We start from the raw sequence: 24,319 nt of genomic DNA on the forward strand, positions 1-24,319 counted from the left end.
TTCATCTAACACCAAGGCGGCCAATCTTTTCATTTCATTTCCCGCAGGAGGTGAAATATTTCTTTGTCTGTATTCTTGAGTGTTTTGTGGATATTCAGGGACGTTGCTAGCTTGGGGATCCGGTGGAGTTGAAAAATTGTTTGGAGGAATCGATGTTGTTAATGGTTCGGGATTTCTCTGATTCCGGTGATAAACTTTTTGGTTCCCTCCTGATGATTGGTGGAATACTTCCTTGATTCCTTCTACTAAAACACTGTCGTTCAATGGTGGGAAATAGTATTCTGAATCCTCTACAGGTCCATTTGCAGATGCTGGCAGAAACTGAGATCCTGGTGGCACCATTGGTCCATTGGCCGATTCTGGAGGAAATCTCCCATTTTGTACTTGACTAATTTCTTCTTGTGAATATCTGCAGGTTTCAACGATCATGGCTTGACCATACTGCGTGGTTGGAACAATTTCGTACCCTGTAGTGGGAGGATTTTCAGGTGGATTAGTAGTACGCATCTCCTGTTGGAAAATGTCGGCTGCAATTTTGAACTCAGGACACTGTAACTCGGAATGCTGGTTCGTGTTGTGGAGTCTGCACCAACTGGACAAGGCCGCTTCGGCTAAAAACACTTTGCCCGAAGAGGGGTTCTCTTGACTTTGCGCATTTGGTGGATTGTCCAAAGGCGTCACCACATTTCCATTGTTCGGAGCTGTATTCCATGGTCTTCTTTGGAAACCTTGATTGTTATTTCCTTGATAATTGTTTCTGAATCCTTGATTATTATTCCCTTGGAAATTCTGGTTGTTCGCGTGTTGGCCATGGTTGGCCTTTTGCATGCTTTGGAGTTGATTATTCTGGTTCCTCAAATGAGTTACCTCGGTCGATAGCCTTTTGACTTGTTCAATTAGCTCTTTCATTTCGTCTTTCTCTTCTTGTGTTCTTGACGAATTTGTAGCGTTTTGCAGGTACACAGGTTGAGCGGGTGGGGCTTGAGAAATTGGAGCTCCTGGGTGAAGGACCAACTGATTCGCCGGCTGTACGTTGGGATATGTCGCTTGCGGAATTGGATTCATGACTGGAGTTTGGTTGGCCAAAGCTGTACCAACTGCTTGCATCTGGTTAGGTGCTGCGACGGATCCCATATGTAGTAGTGGTCCAGTGATGTTTTGTCCCATGTGCTTACTCACTTCAATGGCTCTTGTATATGCCGCATTTAGATCATTCGGAGTTGGATGTGTCCTTACGAACATAGCTGTGAGATGATCTAAGGCTCCATAGTAAATTTCCCTTGGATCTGCAATAAGATAAGGAGGACGTAGCATTGTGTATGCTCGGTGAAATCTGTCGTTGAAGGAAGTAATAGGTTCATGTTCTCTCCTTTGAACCTCAACAAACTGTCTATATAACTCCGCTGGCGTAGTTGGGATGCCAAATTTAGCAATGAATGCGTCTTTCATCGCGTCCCAAGTCCTGATGGACCCTGTAGGCAAATGAATAAACCAAAAGTATGCCTCTTCTCCCAATGAGTAGGGAAAAAGCCTACATGCCACGTCTCCATATTCAATTTGTCTGTTACGAAGAAGGTCCTCGAACATCTTGATGTGATCTTCTGCTGTGCGATGGAAATCACTAACATTGAACTTGGAACAAAAGTGTTCTGGATTCTTCGGCATATCATGATAAACTGCAAATTCCAACGGTGATGGATTGTTGACTAGCCACGTCGCACCATTAAGTACATGAGGAGGAGGAGGTGGTGGTGGAGCACGATGAGCCATTGTATTCCTTGAAACTGAACTTGATGAACTAGCTTGGCTCTTTGTTTGTGAAATTGTCTGGATACTAGATTGGATCGCCGCTTGGACTTGTTCTTGGAGAACTTGTGATGACTCAGGAGATCCTTCCAATCTTAGTTCGAACTCTTTGGGAGTGTCCTCTCTTTTAACTCGCTTTGCTTTGGAAGTGAACTGAAGTTCGCTTAGATCTTTGATGCCTGGTGTGGACCTCAACAACCTTTGATGTCTCTCGGGCGAGAAAGAACCAATGCGATCCAGCGTGAAGTCTTGCAAGGATTATTGTGGGTTCCTTTGATTGCGAAGATTCCTAGCTATGACCCTTTGATGTTCTTTGGCTATATCTTCCTCTTGCTCTAAGATGATTCTGACTCTGTTATATTCGACTTGACTTCTCCTTGCGTTCCAAGCTACTTGATTCAATTGGGAAATGATGTCTTCTTGGGTATTGCCTATTTGCAAATTGGGTTGCACCACTTGATTCAGTCCTTCATTCGGCAACACCATCGTACTTCATGATCATGTTTGCAATATTTTTCTCTTTTCAAAATCTTCGGACTTCGAACTTTGAAACGGAAGAGAGCCCTCCTTCTAGCGCCAATTCTGTTGACGTGTATTTTGTACACAATCATACACAGAATAAAATACCATTAGGCATCTTATCCTCTCTTGAGAAAATAGTCTCTAACTGCTGAAGATCTGCAAAAAGGATCAGTTAGATGGACTCCAAGGTTCTTTTAGTGGGGTCTCCACGTGTGGACAAGCTTTTTTAGTGGTATGATGTGATTTGCTGTTTCCTCCAAGGCGTCTTACGTATTCAAAGCTCGAAGATTTCACTAAACTAAAAGGAACTTTCAAAAAAAGGAAAAAGATAGGGCTTAAGAGGTCTAATCTAGCCTAACCCTATGAACGACTTAGCATGAATGAGATTTGGCAAGACTCAACCAACTTCAATTTTGCCATAAGATAACAACTTAATTGAAATTGGTGCGATCTTCTAAGGTAATAATGGTATTCAATGCATCAAAGACCAAGGACACTACTACGAAGGTACATATCCTAGATGCGAAAATGCTTGAAGGTTAAGGACTCAAAATGTTTTCCAGTCGACCACGCAAGGCATTCCTACAATCAACAAGAAGCTAGTGGTTTGGATTGCGAATCCTACCAAATATCAAATCTCACACTTAGCCTTTCAAATTAACAAACTACTTTGATTGAGCGGGATTCAAGTACATCCAACAACCATGAAGATAACTTAAGAAATTTGCAACAAAACACCATAACTTCAATATTTTATTGATTTCCAAGTCATCATATACAACAATTGCTTGAACTTCTCTCTTCAAGACTCAATCTTGCTAAAAAATTGCTTACAACTCTAATCTCTCAATTCTATTCTCTATTTTTCTATTGACTATTCTATTACCAATGAAATGGAAAATGGGGGGTATAAATAGCATCCCCAGTTACAATGAAAGGTCCAGATTGAAAGTAAATCAATGGACAAGATCATGACACCTAAACCCTAATTAGGGTTTGTTACAAATGACCTCCTTTTTACTGAACAATATTAAATACATAGCCAAATATTAAATTTGGCACAAAAATCTAGGAGGTATCAACCAATGAGAAATAAGATGTCATGTCATCTGTAACAACCTTTCATCTAGAATCTTATTCCCTTTCCAATTCTCTTTCTTAGCATATGCAATGAATTTTGTCACGATTCCTTCGATTTCTGTGCTTGGAATCTCGGGAAGATTCTTGATACTCTCTTCTAAGTGGATAACCTGATCAAATGCATCTAGAAGAGCTGTGTCCCAAGTAGGTTCAAGTTCCTTCGTTCTATCAATCAGGAGCATGGTAGCATACATCTGATCATATTGCTCATCTGTAACATCTGCGTCCTTGCGAAAGATGACCTTGATTCTATCTTCAAATTCTTGTAAATCCACATCTGTCTCGACCTCGATCCTTCTGCCAAGAATGGTACGAAGTACCTCAAATACTCTATCCTGGATCGGATTGATCACCTCCTCAACTTGACCACATCTAACACTGATGTCCTCAAAGAGAACACTCTTTATATGGAGTAAGGTTGACCACTGAAACAAACTGTGAGAATCACCTTCTAAGATCTTCTCTTGTGCTAGAATTCTTCTGGATGTATGTCTCATAACTTTCAAGACAGGAATGACAACGTCCTTGGTATGGGCAAATGCAGCTACTGTTGCCATCAATCTGTGAATAATCTCAAGAACTTGGATAGCCTGATGGGTGATCTTCGACATCCTTGTAACAAACTCAATGGCCACCGTGTGAGATCTATCCATCCAACTACATGTACGCTGGACCATATTCCTGAATCTTTCTGCTTCATTGATTGATTGAAGGGGCAATGCCTGCAATGGTGATCTAACTGGATCCTGACGTCCCAAAGGTTCATTGATGTGACTGAAATATGTCCTCCATGCACCGACCTCTTTCTCAAGCTTTCTATTCTTTTCTACTTCTTCTCTAAATTTATCCTTCAATGCCTCAAATGTGTCGGTGGCATCATCTAAAGTCTGCTCTGCTGTGGATGGTCCTAACTCAGTAGTCTGTATATGATAGTCTTCTGCTAGGATCTCACCCTCATATTTGTCTGCTGCCGGTGTAGCTATCTGCAGTTTTCTAGATCCAGTCTCATCTCGAATCATCTTGGACATCTTTATAGCCTTCTTCTTCTCTGTTGTCATATGTGAACGTCCCACGAGGCTCTCTAAATCAATTGCACTGTCTTCATCCTCAATTACGATCACCTTAGTTAATCTTTCCTTCAACCAATCTGGGATATTTGATCTTGTCTCTTGAACTTGAATTTCTTTATGTACTATTTCTTCTTGTCTGGGAGGAGATGTTACGTCGTTATCATTATCTAAATCATAGTCTTGAAGAGATCCATCGGATGAAACATGCTGTGCCTGTTCCTCTTCTTGTCTATCATTCTGTACCATCGATTCCATGGATTCTTCCACTCGAACTGTTCTATCCTCTGGCCTGGAAGAAGTACCTGGTGTTTGATCTTTGTTAGCACCTTGCTTTTTCTTGGAAGGCTCTTTCTTTTCTGATCTTTCCTTTCTCTTTGAACCTCTCGAATGGAGATTGCCCTCACTGGCACATCGAAGGTTACCTTCACCTGAATTCCTAGGATTAGGATTGCCTTCACTAACACTGGCTCCACCTTCGGCTGGCTTTTCTTCCAAAGTAAAAGACATGGCTATGCCTTGTTCTCTCAACTTCTGATGTTGAACGTCTACCCATCTGCGAGTACAAGACAAGACTGGTGCCATCAAATCATCTAAATCCACGGCCTCGGGCTCATTCCAATTCAAACTTATTGTTTTGCTCTCTCTATCATATGAAGATTGGATGTGCCTGCCGTTGTCCTGAGCTTGGTCGGCTACTCTGTAAATCTTACATTTCCTGATAAAATCCAAAGGCAATCTAGAATGTATCTTACGTTTCACTTCGAGATCATCTAGGAGATTCATCATAAAATCTTCAATCTGGTACTCATGTCTAAATCTTCTACCGACTGTCTCCTCTAAATGTCCATGAGGATCAAAACTATTCCTCCAAGCAAAAGATGAAAAAGGATACAAGGCTAACTCCCTCTCTGCGTCATCCATGGCTGAGACATTGGGACATACCTCAACTGAATTACCCAAAATAATAGGTACCTGAACTCCATTCTGATGTCTGTGTCTGAATGCCTTCACATATGCTGCCAACTGCCTTGTTACTTCAAGTAACACAATTCTATCTGTAGGGTACCTCGGCAACATGTATGGAGGTAAAGGACATCCATACACTCTAATGTAAGTGAACTTGGGAAACTGAATGCACCAAGCACCGTACCTCTTGATTAACTCCTGGGCATCCTGAGATAATCTGTTGTGAATCCCTCCTTGCAACGTCCTTGTGATGTTCATCGTGAAAGTATCATTGATTAACTTGTAGTTCTTCCCTGGTGGATGATGCAAGTAGGTATAGGATTCACAAACTCTGACCTCGCCGGGTCCTCTTCCAATCACTCCTCTGTGAGGTAGTCCTGCGTACTCAACGCTCCTAATTAAGGCATAGATGACATATGAACTCATGTGGAAGGACTTAGTAGCCCTGAGTCTTCTCAACTGTACGTCTAAGCAATGGCTAATTATCCTAGCCCAATGTATTGTACCCTTTCCTTGAACAATCACCTGGATGAAATAACACATCCATTTCTCAAAATAGAAGGCATGAGGTGCTCCTGTAACTCTGTTGAGCATGGTAATCAAATCTCTGTACTCCTCTTGGAAATCGATCCGGTGCGGTGTGTTCGGTACTTTGCTAAGACGGGGACGACTCTTGAGTAGCCAGTTCTTGTTGATTATGCTTAGACAAGCATCTGGATCATCATCGTACACTGATCTGGCTCCTTCAATGCTCTTGTATATCATGTCCCTGTGCTCTGGAAGATGGAAGGCTTCACTTATGGCCTCCTCTGAAAGGTACGCCAAAGTGTTTCCTTCATTGGACACAATTGTCCTGGACTGTGGATTGTAATGACGGGCACACTCGATCATCAACTCGTGACACTGAATGGCTGGAGGAAAACCGGCCGCCTTAATGATGCCACTTTCTATTATTCTCCGGGCGACAGGTGATGGCTTGCCGATGTAAGGGACCTCTCGGAACTTCTTCGTGCTAAAGTTCCCCAAGTTTGTATCTCCAATGTTGCTCCACTTGGACACGATCTTGGTCTCCACTTCTTCGGTCTTCTGATCTTCTTTCATGAGAGCCGAGCGACTGGTGGATGCTCCCGCCTTTGGGGTCGCCATACCTACACAACATTTCATTATAAGAAATAGATTTTGCAATACATAACGTAGATAAGAGAGATAGATTTTAGGAAACCTCATGATAAGTCCCTAGAGTTATCATTTCCTAAAATACAACGATTGAGCTAAGAGATTTAAAATTCAAAATTTGAAATATGACGATGAATGAATAAAACAATAATAATTAAATCGCCATACCTCGATAGAGAGCTAACTCTAGAATGCAAAAACAAAATTTGCCTAGGCAAAATTGAGGTATAAAGATAATCTTCAATATGATCCCCTCAAATTTGATTTCGCCACCTCTAGAGAATGTGATCTTCAATTATCACCTTGGACGTGGTCTCAAATGGATCTTCAAATTCGCTCTTGGTGTGGTCTTCGAATTCGCACCACCTTTGATCTTCAATGCAATTCGCACCTCTTCAAACACACTTCGCACGCCTCACACCACCTTGGGAATGTCTACGCCACCTTTGGTTTGAAGTCGCACCACCTTTGGAATGTCTAAGCGCGCCACCCTTGGTCTTCAGTGCAATTCGCACCACCTTTGGAGTGTCTTCGCCACCTTGGATAAATGAAACTCGCACTATATTCGCCTCTTGTCAACTCGCATGAAGGAAGGTAAAATAATGATGTAGAAAATGATAATTCTACCCCCCTTATATAGCGCTTGCATCCTTTACCCCTTAGGCCGACTTAATAAAAATAAAACCATTTTTTAAATGATTTGCAATGACATAACAAGGCCGACCTCCATATATGAGCGCTCAAATCGATTTTTTTTATTAATTAAATAATTACTTATTAATGCCTTGCGTTTTTAAATTGTAAATTTTGATTTTTAAATAAGGCAAAAATAATTAATAAATGTTAACGCCATATTAAATGCCAATAAAAAATAAGATTTTCAATTTTTTAAATCGATTAAGCATTTAATGAAATTCGAATTGTTTAAATTTGGCGCCAAAGATATGAAAATAAAAGGACGTACCTCATCGCTCTGGTCCCTTGGAGAGGGACAGGAGCGATCCATGGTTTTTGGCATGATTCTTGCGTTTTTAACGTTCAACTCCTTCATTTTCACCTCCCAAATCGATCATCTGGTGGTCCTTCGAATTTGAATGCCTCTCTTGTGCGAGCAAATGCATCCCATGACCATTATCGCCCTGGTCCCTTGGAGAGGGACAGGAGCGATCTCCATGTCTTTATGTTCATCTTGTATCTTTGACCTTCGAACTTATCAACGCTTGTGTCCTTTGCGCACGTCCCACTCGCTTTTGCAAGGTACCTTCGATGTTATAAGGATCATCGCCCTTGTCCCTTGGAGAGGGACAGGAGCGATCCACATTTCTCCTTGGTCTTGGCGATTTTTAAACTTCGATCTCCTTTGCAATGTCTCCCCGACGATGTCCTTCGCATTTCCTATCCTCATTTCGCCTTGATCTTTGAAGGAACATGAGTGTTTTGATAGGATCGCCTTGGTCCTTGTCCAAAGGACAGGAGCGATCTTGATTTTTTTACGTTCAATATGCATTTTTGACCTTCGATCCTTCATTGTGATGTTTTCCAAACGCTGTCCCTTGTCTTGCTTAACCTCGCCTTGGTTCGATTTTGGAGGAATATGAGCGCTTTTGATAGGATCGCCCTGGTCCTTGTCCAAAGGACAGGAGCGATGGGAGACTTTTACCTTGATTAGCAATGTTTGGACGTTTAGAACTCTTGCAAATTATCTTCAAACGATGTCCTGGAGTATATGTAATCTTGTGTATCTTTGTCTTTACGTAAATTTTGCATGGATTAATCTAATATATCAATATCGCTCTGGTCCCTTCCTGAGGGACAGGAGCGAAGTTCATCATAATATGCTTGTTCTTGTTTGTACCAACTTGCAATTATCTTCATTGCGTGGAATGATGTCCTTTCGACCCTCTTGGTAACTTGAAACTTGTTTGCCTTTTGAAATTTACGCCATTATGTAGATATCGCTCTGGTCCCTTGGAGAGGGACAGGAGCGATCTAGGTCTTTAGAGTGCAAATCCTTCCATGTGATGACCTTTGCAACGTTGCGCTTGATGGAAATGCCTTGAAATGTCCTCGCCACCCTTCGTCCTGGCTTGGATCGTCCTTGAACCTTGGAGGGACGACCTTGAACTTTGGAGGGACGTATCATCACCATTGTATCGCCCTGGTCCCTTGGAGAGGGACAGGAGCGATCCTCCCTTTGTGGCCTTTATCTTACTTTGCCAGGTTCCAAGTTTATATTCAACGGAGTCGTCCTTCTTCACTCTATCCACCCATGCCTTTACATTATTTGTAACTTTGCAAGAAAAGCAATTATATCAAAAATCGCTCTGGTCCCTTCCTGAGGGATAGGAGCGAACTAGGCATTTAGCACTGGTATGGACGTCCCAAAAATCTTCAATTTATATTCAATGCATTCATCTCATGTTCTCCTTCGTTTTTGAACGTAAACTTGCCTTGACCCTTGTCTGGATTTTGCAAAATGGAGGAAATCGCTCTGGTCCCTAGGAGAGGGACGAGAGCTACAAGGTACTTCGCCCTGGTCCCTTGGAGAGGGACAGGAGCGATTTAGTCAATATAGGTCATTTTCCTTCGTTTTTGCATCTCAAATTATATTCATTTGGCAAAGTATCTTCCTTTGGGCGTCCTCAAATTGTTAAGTTATCAAAATCTTGCAAGGACAAGGCGAAATTTGAATTGTAGCTCCGGTCCTTTACTGAGGGACAGGGGCGATTTTCTTCCTGGAGGCCTTTCTGTGCTCATGAAAATCTTCAATTTATATTCAAATGAAAGATCTTGTCGTTCTCTATCACTTCAAACGTAAAATTTGTCCGGACTCTACAAGGATGATGAGATAATTGAAAATGAGCTCCCGTCCTTCACTGAGGGACAGGAGCGATTTTGCTCCTACAGGCCAAAATAACAAGATTTTTCACATTTTAACACTTCACGAGGCGAAAACAAATCAATTCCAATGCCCAGGATCAAACTTCAAAAAAGTCAAAATTTGGTCAAAATATTCAGTCAGACAAAAATTCATATTGACGGTCATCATTTAGACAAGTTTAAGCTCTGCATGAACATTCCAATTGAAAATTAGACCATTTTGGCGAGATCATTGCATTCAAAATTTGCATTCTAGAAAAGAAAGCTCAAAAGCTCTAAAAAATGACTGGATTTTGGCTTGAAAAGGCAAAATTTAAAACCCTAAGGCTTGGCCCTAAATCCAGACAACTAACTGACTACAAAACCCTAAAAACGAAAGCGAAAACGAGCAAAAAAAACAAGCAAAAAGAGGGGGTCCCCATTTGCGATGGGGCGATGTGTGAAATGGTCACAACAGGTTTGTACTTGTCGTAAAACCAAAAGAAGAAAGCAAGGATAAGAAAGTATGCATCCCCAATGAAGTGCAACAGATTCTAAATCAGTTTAAGGACATCATCAGTGATGGATCATGACAACCTTGCCTCCTTAATGTGCCATAATTCACCAAATTGAATTCATACCCAAAGCCTCATTGCCTAATAAGGGAACTTATAAAATGACACCGAAGCAGAATAAAGAGATAGCTAAACAAATACAAGAACTCTTGGATAATGGTCTGATAAGGAAGAGCCTCAACCCATGTGTAGTTCACACCATTTTGGCCCCAAAGAAGGGAGGTACTTGGAGACTTTGCACATATTCTAGAGCTATCAACCAGATTACAATCAGGTATAGGTTTCCCTTTCCAAGAATTGAAGATTTGATGGATTGTTTAGGAGTTGCTAAGTACTTTAGCAAGATAGAACTCAAGAGTGGTTACCACCAAATCAAAATAAAGGAGGGAGATGAATGGAAGACAACATTCAAGACCACATAATGACTTTATGAATGGCTTGTTATGCCATTTGGACTCACAAATGCCCCTAGCACATTCATGAGACTCATGAATGAAGTACTCAAAGATTATATTGGTAAATTTTTTGTTGTTTATTTAGATGACGTCTTGATTTTTAGCAAGTTTAAAGATGAACATCTTAAGCACATAGAGACTGTATTGAAGAAATTATGTGATGAGCAACTAACTATGAATTGGAGAAATGCAAGTTCATGAAACAAGAGGTTATATATATTGGGTTTGGAATCTCAAGTGGTGATTTGAAGATGGATACCTCTAAGGTGGAAGCCATAATTAGTTGACCTACACCTAAGACAACAAGTGAAGTGAGGAGTTTTCATGGCTTGGAACAATTTTATAGGAAGTTCATTAGAGGGTTTTAGTGAGATATGTGAAGACTAATTTTCAATGGACAAAAGAAGCACAAAGAGTATTTGATCTCTTAAAGACAAAGGTGGCTACTCAACCGATACTAGTTTTTCCAAGCTTTGACAAGCTCCTCACCATAGAATGTGATGCAAACAATATAGCAGTTGGAGCAGTCTTAAGTCAAGACAATAGAACGGTTGCATTTTTTAGTGAGAAGCTCAATGATGCCAAGAAAAGGTATTATTCTTATGATTTGGATTTATATGCACTTGTTCAATCACTTAGGAAATGGAGGCATTATTTGCTGCCTAAAGAATTTGTGGTTTATACTGATAACCAAGCTCTTAGTTTCTTCAATTCACAAGAAAAGTTGAATCATAGGCATATCAAATGGGTAGAGTATTTGCAGTCATATACTTTTTCCATTAAACATAAGAAAAGTCAATGTAATAGAATTGTTGATGCATTAAGTAGAAGGTTGCTAATAGTTCAAGAAGTGCAGCTCAAAAGCATTGGAGTGGATAGTTTCAAGGGGTTATACCAAGATGATGAAGACTTTGTTGCCATCTACAAGGTTTTTCAAGAGTTTAGAAATCATTTTCATGGTGAATATGCAGATTTTAGCTTACAAGATGGTCTTTTGTTGAAAAGAGGACAACTTTGTGTACCTAGAGGGTCCATGAGAGAAAATTTGATTTAAGAGAAGCACAATGGTTTCTTAAGTGGACATTTTTGATTGAATAAGACTTTGGAACTTGTTCAAAGATTCTACTATTGGCCAAAGATACAAAGGGATATGAGAAAATATGTGGAGCAATGTGTGGTTTGTCAAAGAGCCAAGGGTACTTCTTTGAATTTTGGTCTTTATCAGCCTTTACCTATCCCTAACCGGCCATGGGAGTGTTTAAGTATGGATTTTGTTGTTGGTTTACCCAAGACCAAATCAAGATTTGATAGCATCTATGTTGTGGTAGATAGATTTAGCAAAGTGGCCCATTTTATTCCATTTAAGGTGACTCTTGATGCTAATCATATTGCTCACTTGTTTGTCATGGAAGTCATTAGGATTCATGGCTTACCTATTAGTATAATATCTGATAGAGATGCAAGATTTATTAGTCATTTTTGGAAGACTTTATGGCAAAGATTGGGTACTAACTTGTCGTTCAATTCAGCCTACTGGTGCAGCACACCTATCACTCCATGCAATTGGTTTTGGTTTGTTCTTAAGTCTTTTATGTTGTAATAAGTGGACCAAGCATTTGGGACTCAATGAAGTAATGGTTGAGTTGTCCAAGCTTTTGTTGTGTTCAGTATGTTGATATCCTAGAAAGATGTAATGCTGATGTTGTTCATAGGTGAATTACTCTAAAATAGAGTCATCATGTAATAAGGGTGTAATTTTATAGGTCTCCTAGGATGCATAGAGGGCCTTCTTAAGCCTTGGAGTGTACTTGACTGCAAGGTTGCATCTTAAGGATTAAAAGTTGTAAAAATGCTAAGCAACATTTGCAACATTGCAAAAAGTTGCACTTTATGTTGTTGGCAGTGAAGAAGTTGGTTCTAACCAATTGAAACATGATGTTAAAATCCAAAAACAACTTCATTGTATCAGTTGAAGGAATTGGAATGCAAAGCTAGTTTTGGTTGTAAGGAAAAAACCTTGTTTTACATCGTTTTCACTATTTTTCTTTGTTTTTGTTGAGTTGTACGATCCAGTACAGACTTGTCAAAGGATTCTACTTGCAGGGCATGAGGGATTGGTGAATCTACTTTCCAACCAGGTATATTAGCATGTTTGATTGTGTCTGGTTGCAGAGATTCAAACCATTCTCTGTGACTATGTGTAAAACCCTTGTAAGCTAGGGTTTAAACAAGAAATGACTCTAACCTGAGCATCCACTAATAAAACCGATTGAAATCTAGTGGAATGCTAGGTTAGGGTTTGTAAATATGTTTAGTGTGTGTTTTGTAGCTTTGTAGAACTTTGTGGTGATTTTATAATGATACCCTAGGCTCACAACTAGGAGTTGGCGAGACTAGGATAGCAGGAGATGTGCGTTTTTAGAGCACACATGGATTGATAGAGCCAAAGTTGAAACATTTTTGGAGACCCCATTTAATTACCTTCAATAATCCATGATTATTTTTTGCAGAGGTTTTGATTGGTGAAGCCTTCTAAGGCTAAGTTTTCAAGTCACCCAGGTAGGCCTAAAACCCTTGAAAATAGGACAATTCTAGAAACCCCATGTGTACGGATTAACTAGATGCCATTTTGAAATATTGTATGTAACTCTGAAAAGGGTACTCATAAATGTAATTTATTTGAGTCCTTGTGTGGGTAGATTTGAATCTAATCCCTGAAAACCGTAATAGGAGGGCTAATTGAATTAGGCCTGTTTGGAGCCCGGTATAACCAAGGTGACCTTAGGAAGGCTTGATGAAGGGTTTAAAGGTGACAAAACCATTAGAAGACACTTAAGACACTATGTCAATTCATTTTACCCTCATTGAATAAGTCTGAGAATTAAGATCCTTTGCAGAGGTTGTTGGAGCACTAGGAAGTTGTATTAGGGATTGAGGTGGAATCCTCAATAGGAAGTGTTGATTGTTAAAGGTCAATGGATATACCTTGGAGGAAAGCCAAAGAGGATTAGGAATTGGAGGTATAACTAGAAGAACCCTTACCAAGTACCACTAGATGGGCTTGAGGAGTTAGAGGGTTGGAGAAGAGCAAGGAAGACAACTAGGTGATTTGGAGCAGCTCCAAGAATCTCTGCATCAGAGTGGTATTAGAGCCACCATTTGAAACATTGGTGTATGTCAAACTATGAGGAATCATAAGCAAGTTCAATGCCTCCAAAGGCAATGACTCCAGAATCCATCTGACAGATGGTGACAAATATGTTTGAAGGATTGAAGGATTAGGAAGGAACTAAAGGGACCCAAGATGCTAAGAAGGAGAAGAGGAAGGTTAAGACAAAATGGGGAGATGGGACAGATGAAGAAGTGGAAGATGAGGAGGACCAGACAACAATAGCAATGGCTCAAGACCAAAAACTATTCTTGGATGCAGTCAAATCCATCTCCAAGGATAATTTGGATGGATTACCCACCTATGAAGGAAATCTCAATGGAGAGGAGTTATTAGATTGGATAGAAGCATTGAATAATCATTTTGATTATAAGGAGATAGCAGAGGAGAAGAGAGTAAATATAGCCAAGTCAAGATTGAGGGGATCAACCCTGGTTTGGTGGAATATGATGCAAGAAGAAAGGGTACAAGTAGGTAAGAAAAAGATAACTTCATGGGAGCGTATGAAGATAAGGATGAAAGCTCAATTCCTACCAGGGGATTATGAAGTTCAAATCCACAAGAGACTGCAAAATTTGAAACAAAGGGAACTAGATGTCAATGCATACACTGAGGAATTCCACAAACTACGTTTGAGGGCTAGGAAACATGAGAATGAAGTGGAGAAATTGGCAAGATACATGAATGGTCTTAGGAAAAATATACAAGATGAAATAAGCATCCTCACACCAAACATTGTTCACAAGCGTTTTCATTTGGCATTAAGGGCAGAGGAAAATATCAAAAGGAGAAGTGAGAAAAATCAGAAGCATAGAGGTGGTAAGAACGTCAGGGGAAGAGGAACCTTTAGCAGAGGACAGAGTGCTTCAAGAAATGAAGAGCATAAAAACCAAGAAGGAAGTGGGGACTCTCAAAGAGGGACATATAGAGGATCCTTTAGAGGGAGAAGCAATTATAGAGGCAGGTTTGGAAGCTCAGGGAGAGGAAATATAGTCTTCACCGATAGGTGTTACCATTGCAACCAAGTTGGACATACCATGAGCAGGTGCCCGGGAAAAGCCTCAAGTTCATCAAGTTCATACATGAGTGAGAGAAGGACTCAGTTAGTGCAAGAGGAGGATACTCAAAGTGAGACCTCTCCAATCAGCAAGGCAGGGCCATTGACAGATGGAGATAATTTGATGATGAGAAGAACAATGTTAAAGATACCCCAAGCTCAAGAGCCACCACAGAGGAAAAGTCTATTTAGGACCACTTGTAAGTCACATGGCAAAATTTGTAAGGTGATTGTGGATTATGGTTCCATAGAGAATATTCTCTCAGTTGAAATGGTGGATAAGCTCAAACTGAAAAGATTGCCTCATCTCACCCCCTATAAGGTATCATGGATCAACCAGGGTCAACACATCTTAGTTGATGAACAAGCATGGGTGGAATTTGAAATTGGTGAATACAAAGACAAACTTATATGTGACATATTGCCTATGGATGCCTATCATATGCTTTTGGGCCATCCATGGCAATATGATGTGAAAGCTTGTCATGATGGAGAAAAGAATAGTTACCTCATCACCAATAATGGTAAGAAGTATCAAATGGATCAATTATCTGATCCAAAGGAGGAAAAACACGTAGGGTCAAGTGTTATGTTGTTGAGTGGCAAATAATTCCTTAAAGTGTTAAAGCAAGAAGGTAATCAGGGCTATGCTATAGTGCTAAAGCCTAAAGATGAAGCTAAGACAAATCCAATGAGTGAAGTGCCTCAAGAGGTGCAAGGTTTATTAAAGCAATATGCAGAGGTTATAGGAGATGATATGCCTAATTATTTGCCTCCAATGAGGGATGTTAATCACCAAATAGATTTGATACCAAGGGAAAATCTACCTAACAAAGCTACTTATAAAATGACACCTAGTCAAAATGAGGAGATTGCCAAACAAGTGCAAGAACTCTTAGACAAAGGGTTTATTAAAAAGAGTTTGAGTCCTTGTGCTATTCCCACTATTCTAGTGCCTAAAAAAGGAGGAAAATGGAGGATTTGCATTGACTCAAGAGAAATTAATAAGATCACCATAAGATATCGGTTTCCCGTGCCAAGGATAGAGGACATATTGGACAATCTAGGTGGAGCATGCTACTTCACAAAGATGGACTTAAAATATGGTTATCATTAGATAAGAATAAGACTTGGTGATGAATGGAAGACAACATTTAGAACCAATGCATGCCTATATGAGTGGTTGGTGATGCCTTTTGGCCTCACCAATGCACCTAGTACCTTTCAAAGGCTCATGAATGAAGTCTTAGTTGAGTTTATTAGCAAATTTGTTATTGTGTATCTTGATGACATTTTGGTTTTCAACAGGTCCAAGGAGGAACACCTTAAGCATGTGGAGATGGTCTTGAAGAAGTTGAAGGAGTTTCAACTCAAAATCAACCTTGAAAAATGTGAGTTCTTGAAACCAGAGTTAGTTTACCTTGGTTTTGTCATTTCACAAGGTTGTTTAAAGATGGATCCAAGTAAAGTAGAGGCAATACTTAATTGGCCTACACCTAGGAGCATAAGTGATGTTAGAAGTTTTCATGGAATGCAATCTTTTTATAGGAAGTTTGTGAGAAACTTTAGCTATGTTTGTGCTCCTATCCTTAACAAAATTAAAGGAGGGATTAAATGTCAATTTAAGTGGACAGAGGAAGACAATAAGGGATTTGAATTGTTGAAAGCTAAGATAGCAGAGTTGCCACCCCTTAGATTGTCTGATTTCAGTCAGTTGTTTACAGTAGAGTGTGATGCTATCCAAAGGGCAATAGGGGCCGTTTTGAACCAAGAAGGTCATCCTATAGCATTATTTTCAGAGAAATTGAATGAAGCCAAGCAAAGATATTCCACATATGATTTGGAGTTGTATGCCATGGTGCAAGCATTGAAGGAGTGGCATCATTACTTGCTACCCAAAGAGTTTGTAGTTTATAATGACAACCATGCCCTTAGTTTCCTTAATGGGCAAGAGAAATTGAATCAAAGACACCTAAAGTGGGTTGAATACTTACAATCCTACACCTTCACTATCAAGCACAAAAAGGGCACTGCAAACAAGGTAGCCGATGCATTAAGTAGGAGAGTCATGACTATGCAAGAGATACAATTGCAAAGTGTGGGATTGATTGAGTTAAAAGACCTCTACAAGGATGATAAAGACCTTGTTGAGATATATGCTATTTGTTCTGATTTTTGTAACACCTCACATGTTTCTTATTCATAGTATATGATACAAGAGGGTTTTCTGTTCAAAGGACACCTTCTTTGCAATCCCCAATGTTCTATGAGACAAAACATTATTCAAGAAAAACACCAAGGAGGTCTAGGAGGTCATTTTGGCATAGATAAAACTATGGATTAGGTTAGTAGGTTTTACCATTGGCCCAAGTTGCAATCAGAAGTGAGAAGGTTTGTAGAATAATGTGCAATTTGCCAAAGGGCAAAAGGTTCATCAAGTAATGAAGGTCTGTACCAACCTTTGGTCATACCTCAGAGGCCTTGGGAATGTTTGAGCATGGATTTTGTGTTAGGCTTACCAAGGACTCCTAGGGGATTTGACAGTGTGTATGTAGTGGTTGATAGGTTCATCAAGATGGCATATTTTATACCTTTCAAAAGCACCAATTATGCCACCTACATTGCAGGACTCTTCTTCAAATAGAAGTTAGAATTCATGGCCTTCCAATCAGCATAGTCAGTGATAGAGATGTAAAGTTCTTAAGCCACTTTTGGAGAACACTTTGGAGAAAGTTGGGCACAAAATTATCTTTTTCATCTGCCTACCATCCTCAATCAGATGGCTAGATAGAGGTAGTAAATAGATCCTTGGGTAATTTATTAAGATGCCTCACCAAACAGCATGGGCAGACTTAGGATTTGGTAATTGGTTAGGCAAAATATGCATACAATGACTCAGTTAACTGAAGCACAGGAAAAAGTCCCTTTGAAATAGTGTATGGTTTTCATTCGAGGGGCATACTAGAACTCAGGGATCTCAGTTCTATGACACTTAAGAGTGCACAAGGTGAGCATTTTGTAGAAGGTATCAAAGAAGTGCATGATAAGGTAAGGCAGACCTTGCAACAAAAATCCGAGAAATATAAGATGAATGCTGATGAAACAAGAAGGAATGTATAATTTAAGATTGGAGATTTGGTCCTAGCATACCTAAGGAAAGAGAGACTTCCAAAAGGGCAACCTACTAATCTATTGATGAAGAAGATTGGGCCTCTCAAGGTGGTGCATAAATATGGTCAGAATGCATATGAAGTTGAACTCCCTCCCATCTTGGGTATTTCTCCTATCTTTAATGTATGTGATCTCTATCCATACAAGGGGGAATCATAAACACATCGGTTGGACACTTCATCACAGGGTACTGGAGATTGGGTGAGAGATTTGCCACCAAGCCAACCAGTCAAGTTGGAAAGTATCTTGGACACCAAGGTAATAAAGAAGACAAGGAAAGGAGTATACAAGAATTATCTTGTAAAGTGGGTAGGGTTACTTGAATCAGTTGCTATGTGGATGCCACAATTAGATATACTTCAACATGGTGTGGAAATTGTAGACCTCTTAACTCAAGGAACTTGAGTTCTTTGTCCCAGGGGAGTATGGTGCAGGGCACCTATCACTCCATGCAATTGTTTTTGGTTTGTTCTTAAGTCTTTTATGTTGTAATAAGTGGACCAACCATTTGGGACTCAATGAAGTCATGGTTGAGCTGTCCAAGCTTTTGTTGTGTTCAGGATGTTCATATCCTAGAAAGATGTAATGCTGATGTTGTTCACAAGTGCACAACTCTAAAACATAGTCATTATATAATAAAGGTGTAATGTAATGTTTTAGGTCTCCTAGGATGCATAGAGGGCCTTCTTGAGCCTTGGAGTGCACTTGAGCGCAATGTTGCATCCTAAGGATCAAAAGTTGTAAAAATGCTAAGCAACATTTGTAACATTGCAAAAAGTTGCACTTTATGTTGTTGGCAATGAAGAATTTGGTTCTAACCAACTGAAACATGATGTTAAAAGCCAAAAACAACTTCATTGTATCGGTTGGAGGAATTAGAATGCAAAGCTAGTTTTGGTTGTAAGGAAAAAACCTTGTTTTACACCGTTTTCACTGTTTTTCTTTGTTTTTGTTGTGTTGTACGATCCAGTACGGACTTGTCAAAGGATTATACTTGCAGGGCATGAGGGATTGGAGAATCTAATTTCCAACCAGGTAGATTAGCAAGTTTGATTGTGTCTGGTTGCAGAGATTCAAACCATTCGCTGTGACTAGGTGCAAAACCCTTATAAGCTAGGGTTTAAGCAAGAAATGGCTCTAACCTTAGCATCCAATGATGGCACCAGTTGAAATCCAGTGGAATGCTAGGTTAGGGTCTATAAATATGTTTAGTGTGTGTTTTGTAGCTTTGCAGACCTTTGTGGTGGTTTTCCAATGATACCCTAGCTCACAACTAGGAGTTGGTGAGACTAGGACAACAAGAAATGTGCGTTTTCAGAGCACACATGGATTGATAGAGCCAAAGTTGAAACCCGTTGGGATCTAAGAACACTGAGAGGGGGGGGGGTGACTCAATGTTCTACCGGAATGAACAATTTTTAACTTTCTAGACCATGCATATATATAACGGTAAACAAATAAGCATATAACAAGAAGCAAATAAGCCATCCACATAAATGTACACCATAACACATGAAGTTATACATGAAAAAACTCAATGAGGAAAAACCACGGTGGGATTTTGACCCACAATATCAGTTCACTAGCTATATGAAAAGATATTACAAATAATAGGGGCCTGCACTTGTAGGAAGGCACACTACCTAGAGCATACTGCTCATCACTAAAGAGCCTCATTGACTACAAGCTTTCTGCCAAAGTAAATTACTGAAAATGAACTCAAGAATGCATCTGCTATGCCAAATAGAGTTCCGGTTCTGGTTCTGCTCTGTACTGGTTCATAAACTTTGAAATGCTACCGTTATCACTTCTGCTCCAAGAATACTTTCCAATCTATCTACAGATCATTGTATGATATAGCATTCACATACAAAATGATCTCCATACATATATTTTGCATCATACAGTTTTTCTATGTTCTCCTATATCCACACATATCATCCATCTTTCTCTCTTACAAAAATAATCTAGCAGACTGACCTATATACCTATTACAAATGATATGCCTTATGTCAGCTTACAATACATTTACAAAATGATTTAAGTAAATCCTCCTTGATGTCAGCTTCCAAAGAAGTGTTAATGCGGGTGCCGGTGTAGCCCTAAATGCTCCAAAGCCGGTATCTACCGGTATATGCTTCCTAGTGCTGGTTTATGACTTCCATCATATCTTGTTGCCATCAATGACAACAAAATGAATCCAATGAGTGTAAATTGCCAACAAAAACATGTTTGGAGACCCCATTGAATTCCCTTCAAGAATCCATGATTAGTTTTTGCAGAGGTTTTGACTGGTGAAGCCTTCTAAGGCTAAGTTTGCAAGTCAACCGGGTAGGCCTAAAACCCTTGAAAATAGTTCAGTTCTAGAAACCCCATGTGTATGGATTACCCAGATGCCATTTTATGATATTGTATGGAACTCTGAAAAGGGTATTCATAAATGTAATTTATTTGAGGCCTTGTGTGGGTATATTTGAAACTAAGCCCTGAAAACCGTAATAGGAGGGCTAATTGAATTAGGTCTGTTTGAAGCCCGATATAACCAAGATGACCTTGGGAAGGATTGACGAAGGGTTTAAAGGTGACCAAACCATTAGAAGACACCTAAGACATGATGTCAATTCATTTTACCCTCATGGAACAAGTCGAAGAATTAAGATCCTTTGCAGAGGTTGTTGGAGCACTAGGAAGTTGTATTAGGGACTGACGTGGAATCCTCAATTGGAAGTGTTGAAAGATCAGTGGCTATACCTTGGAGGAAATCCAAAGAGGATTAGGCATTGGAGGTATAACTAGTAGAACCCTTACCAATTACCATTGAATGGTCTTGAGGAGTTAGAGGGTTGGAGAAGAGAAAGGAAGACAACTAGATGATTTGGAGCAACTACAAGAATCTCTGCATCACCTACCATCCCCAAATGGATGGACAAATAGAGGTGCTCAATAGAACACTTGGAAACCTTCTTAGGTGTTTGACAAAGGAGTATGGACAAGCTTGGGATAAGATCATCCATCAAGTTGAGTTTTCTTACAATGACAACGTGAATAGATCAACCAGTAAGAGCCCTTTTGAGGTAGTTTATTGCCTTCATCCCAGAGGTGTTTTGGAGCTTAGAGATATTGGGAAGATGGGAGAATAGAGTGGACATGCTATGGACATGGCTCAATCTATGGAAGAGATTCATGAGTAGGTTAGGAAAGTCCTACTAGACACCTCTCAAAGGATCAAAGATAAAGTAGATGAAAAGAGTAAGGATATACAATTTGCTGTTGGGGACTTGGTTATGGTTCATTTGAGTAAAGAAAGGCTTTGTGTCCCTAGTAAACTTCAGATGAGGAGGATTGGACCTTGTAAAGTCTTGGCTAAGTATGGAAACAATGCCTACAAACTTGATCTACTGAGAGACATAGCTTTATCTCCTATATTTAATGTTGTAGACTTGGTGTAGTATAAGGGCACACTTCCAGAGGAATTCAGTAGAGTCTCAGACGTCTCTCAAGCACTTTGAGACCTGCCCTTATGACCTGCAACCATGCCACAAGCCGAGAAGGTATTGGATTCAAGAATTCTCAAGAAGACAAGACACAACACCTATATGGAACATTTAGTCAAATTGTAGCAACTTCCAGCATCTGAGGCTACTTGGGTACCTAAAGTAGACTTCTCTAAGTTGCCTCAAGGAGTCACTTGACTTCTTTGTCATTGGGGGAGTATGGTGCAGGAGCACCTAGCTTTGAACCAATTTGTTGATGTATTTTAAAATTTTGGAGTGATTGCCCTTATTTTGGATCAATGTTTGAATAATGGACTGTTTAGAGATCCACATGTGTGTTTGGTAGACATTTCAAGGGTGATTGTCACCAAGGTTTTTTGGTTTTCTCAAATTTGGCCAATGAGCCCTTGTAAGCCTAAAATGGCATTATTTTGCATTTTTATGAAAAACGTCTTGTAAAGCCTCCTTAGAAATTTAGTCATGTAATTTTGATGTTAGGGAATCATCCTAGGAGGTTTAGTATGAGTAAAAATGCATAAAAAGGCAAAAATACAAATTTGAGCAAAACTTGTCATTGTTGCTTGACAACTTTTTGCAACTTTTTGAGCAACTTTGCATTTTTGAGCAAATCGGTGGTTAGGAATCCGATGAGGAGTTGGTTATGACAAAGATGGCATATAAAATTATTTTTGAATGATTGTAAACAAGTTGGAAAATCCAAGAGCAAGTTTGAATCAAATTTGAAAACAATTTCCAGATTTTGCCTTATATTTTGTTCTTTTTGTAGCAGCAGTCCGTCCCAAATGGATTGATATTGTTACTGTTATTTCATGGTAGTTTAGTGGATGATATCATGTTTCTTAGGAAGTGTTTTTATCTTCTCTTAGTGCAGATTTGAATTGTATTTGTAATTTAACTCTTATTGCACTACTCTCGGTCTGAGCAAGGGTTCAAGAAGCCCAATCATGGTTCCAACTTGAAATCCCTTTGAGTTTTCTCAATGACCCTTGGGATTCAAGTCATGAAACCCTTGTATAGTGTAAATACTTGTTGGAATGGCTTGGAGGTTGTTTGGAAGCCACTTTCTATCATTTCCTAGGTGAGCTCTACCATAGCCTGACTAGGAATATGACTGTCAATTTCGTCTTTACTTGCAGGGATGAGTTGATGTGAATATGTGAAGTGTTTGGCATGGAAGTGTGATGAATAGAAAAGTCTCAATGAAGAGGTGGAGGTGTGACAGAGTGGAGAGAGCAACAAACCCCATTGGAGAAGACTGTTAACTCTAAAACCCTTAAAAGTGCCATTTTTGGGATCCATACTAGTACATACATACCAACCAACCTACCCTAGTGGATCAAAAAGTTTGTCCAAAAGGGTACTCAAATAACTAGAGGTGTTGGGGGGTTATTTGAAATTTTTCTGAGCATTTTCCCAAAAACCGACAAGGTAGGGCTAATTGAGGCTCTAGGCCTACTAGGTCTAGAAAATATGAAGAAGAGGGAGTGATGAGAAAATAGTGTGAGGCCAGTTGAAGAACCACTTCAATGGAGTTGAAACACATATGAGACACCCCCTAAAACCCCTACAACTATATGATGGAGGTTGGATGATCTAATGGTTGGATTTACTCTAGTGAATCCTTGCCATTCTTGAGAGCAACTGCAGAAAACAAATTGATAGGGAGAACTCCAAGGGAGTTAGATTGTTTGACTTGTTAGATGGACAAGAAAAGAGTGTGGTAAGCCCACTAAAACATATTTTACCTACCTATTGAGAAAGGTGTAACACTCTTTTGAGAGATTCTCCCCATCAAAGTGGTTTTCAGAGCTTGCTAATATTTGGGAAGAAGCCAGTTCATGTCAGAGACTGAGTCAGTAGGATAAAATAGCCTCTGGATGGTGACTAATGCAGAGTTAGCCAAAAAGGTAGAAGATCAAAAGGAAGAGAATAGACTCCTCAGGGTAAGTCTGCAACAGTTAGAGAACAAACTAGACATAGTTGAAGAAAAGGCTGAGAAGGTAACAATCAAGATCAATGAAGGGAAGGGTAAATAAGTACTAGAAGAGGATGGCACACTTGAACCAAATCCTATTCTACCTGAAGAACCTTTCCTTAGAGCCATCAAAGCCTTAGGAGGGAAGTCCCTAGAGGGAGTGCCACTTTTTTGTGGAAAAATGGAACCAAAAGTGGCCATGGAATGGATTGAAGGATTGGAGAATCACTTTGAATGTGATGGGATTAGTGAAGCACAAAAGGTGAAGGTAGCCAAATATAGATTGAGAGGAGAAACCTTGACTTGGTGGAAGTTCATCTAATAGGAGAGACAAAAGGAGGGTAAGAACCCAATAGCCACTTGGAAAGGAATGCTAGCCAAGGTGAGAGAAGCCTATATCCCCGAAGACTATGAAATTCAATTACACAAGAGGAGACAAAACTCGAGACATAGAGAACTAGATGTGAGCAACTACACTGAGGAATTTCGGATGTTGTGTCTAAGATCTAAGGTGGTGGAAGATGAAAGCATCAAGGTAGCCAGGTATTTGAATGGTTTGAGATGGAATATACAAGAAGAGTCAAGTTTGTTGTGTCCTAGTACTATTCATAAGTGCTATCAATTGGCACTCAAGGTGGAAGAGACGAGTAAAAAGAAACCAGAGAAAAGCAACAAAGGTAGAGGTAGGGGAAGAGATGATAGATTTCATTGAGGTAGCTATAGTGGAAGAAGTGTAGACCAAAGGTTCCAAGGAGAATCCAAGTTGGTAGAGTAGAATGGGGATTCCAATAGCAAGAACAACTATAGAGGAAGAGGATCGAGAAACTCTAGTAGAGGAAGGTCTAGTAGATCAGGAAGAGCAT

This window comes from Cryptomeria japonica, chromosome 1, assembly GCF_030272615.1.
Source record: "Cryptomeria japonica chromosome 1, Sugi_1.0, whole genome shotgun sequence".
Lineage (NCBI taxonomy): Eukaryota > Viridiplantae > Streptophyta > Pinopsida > Cupressales > Cupressaceae > Cryptomeria > Cryptomeria japonica.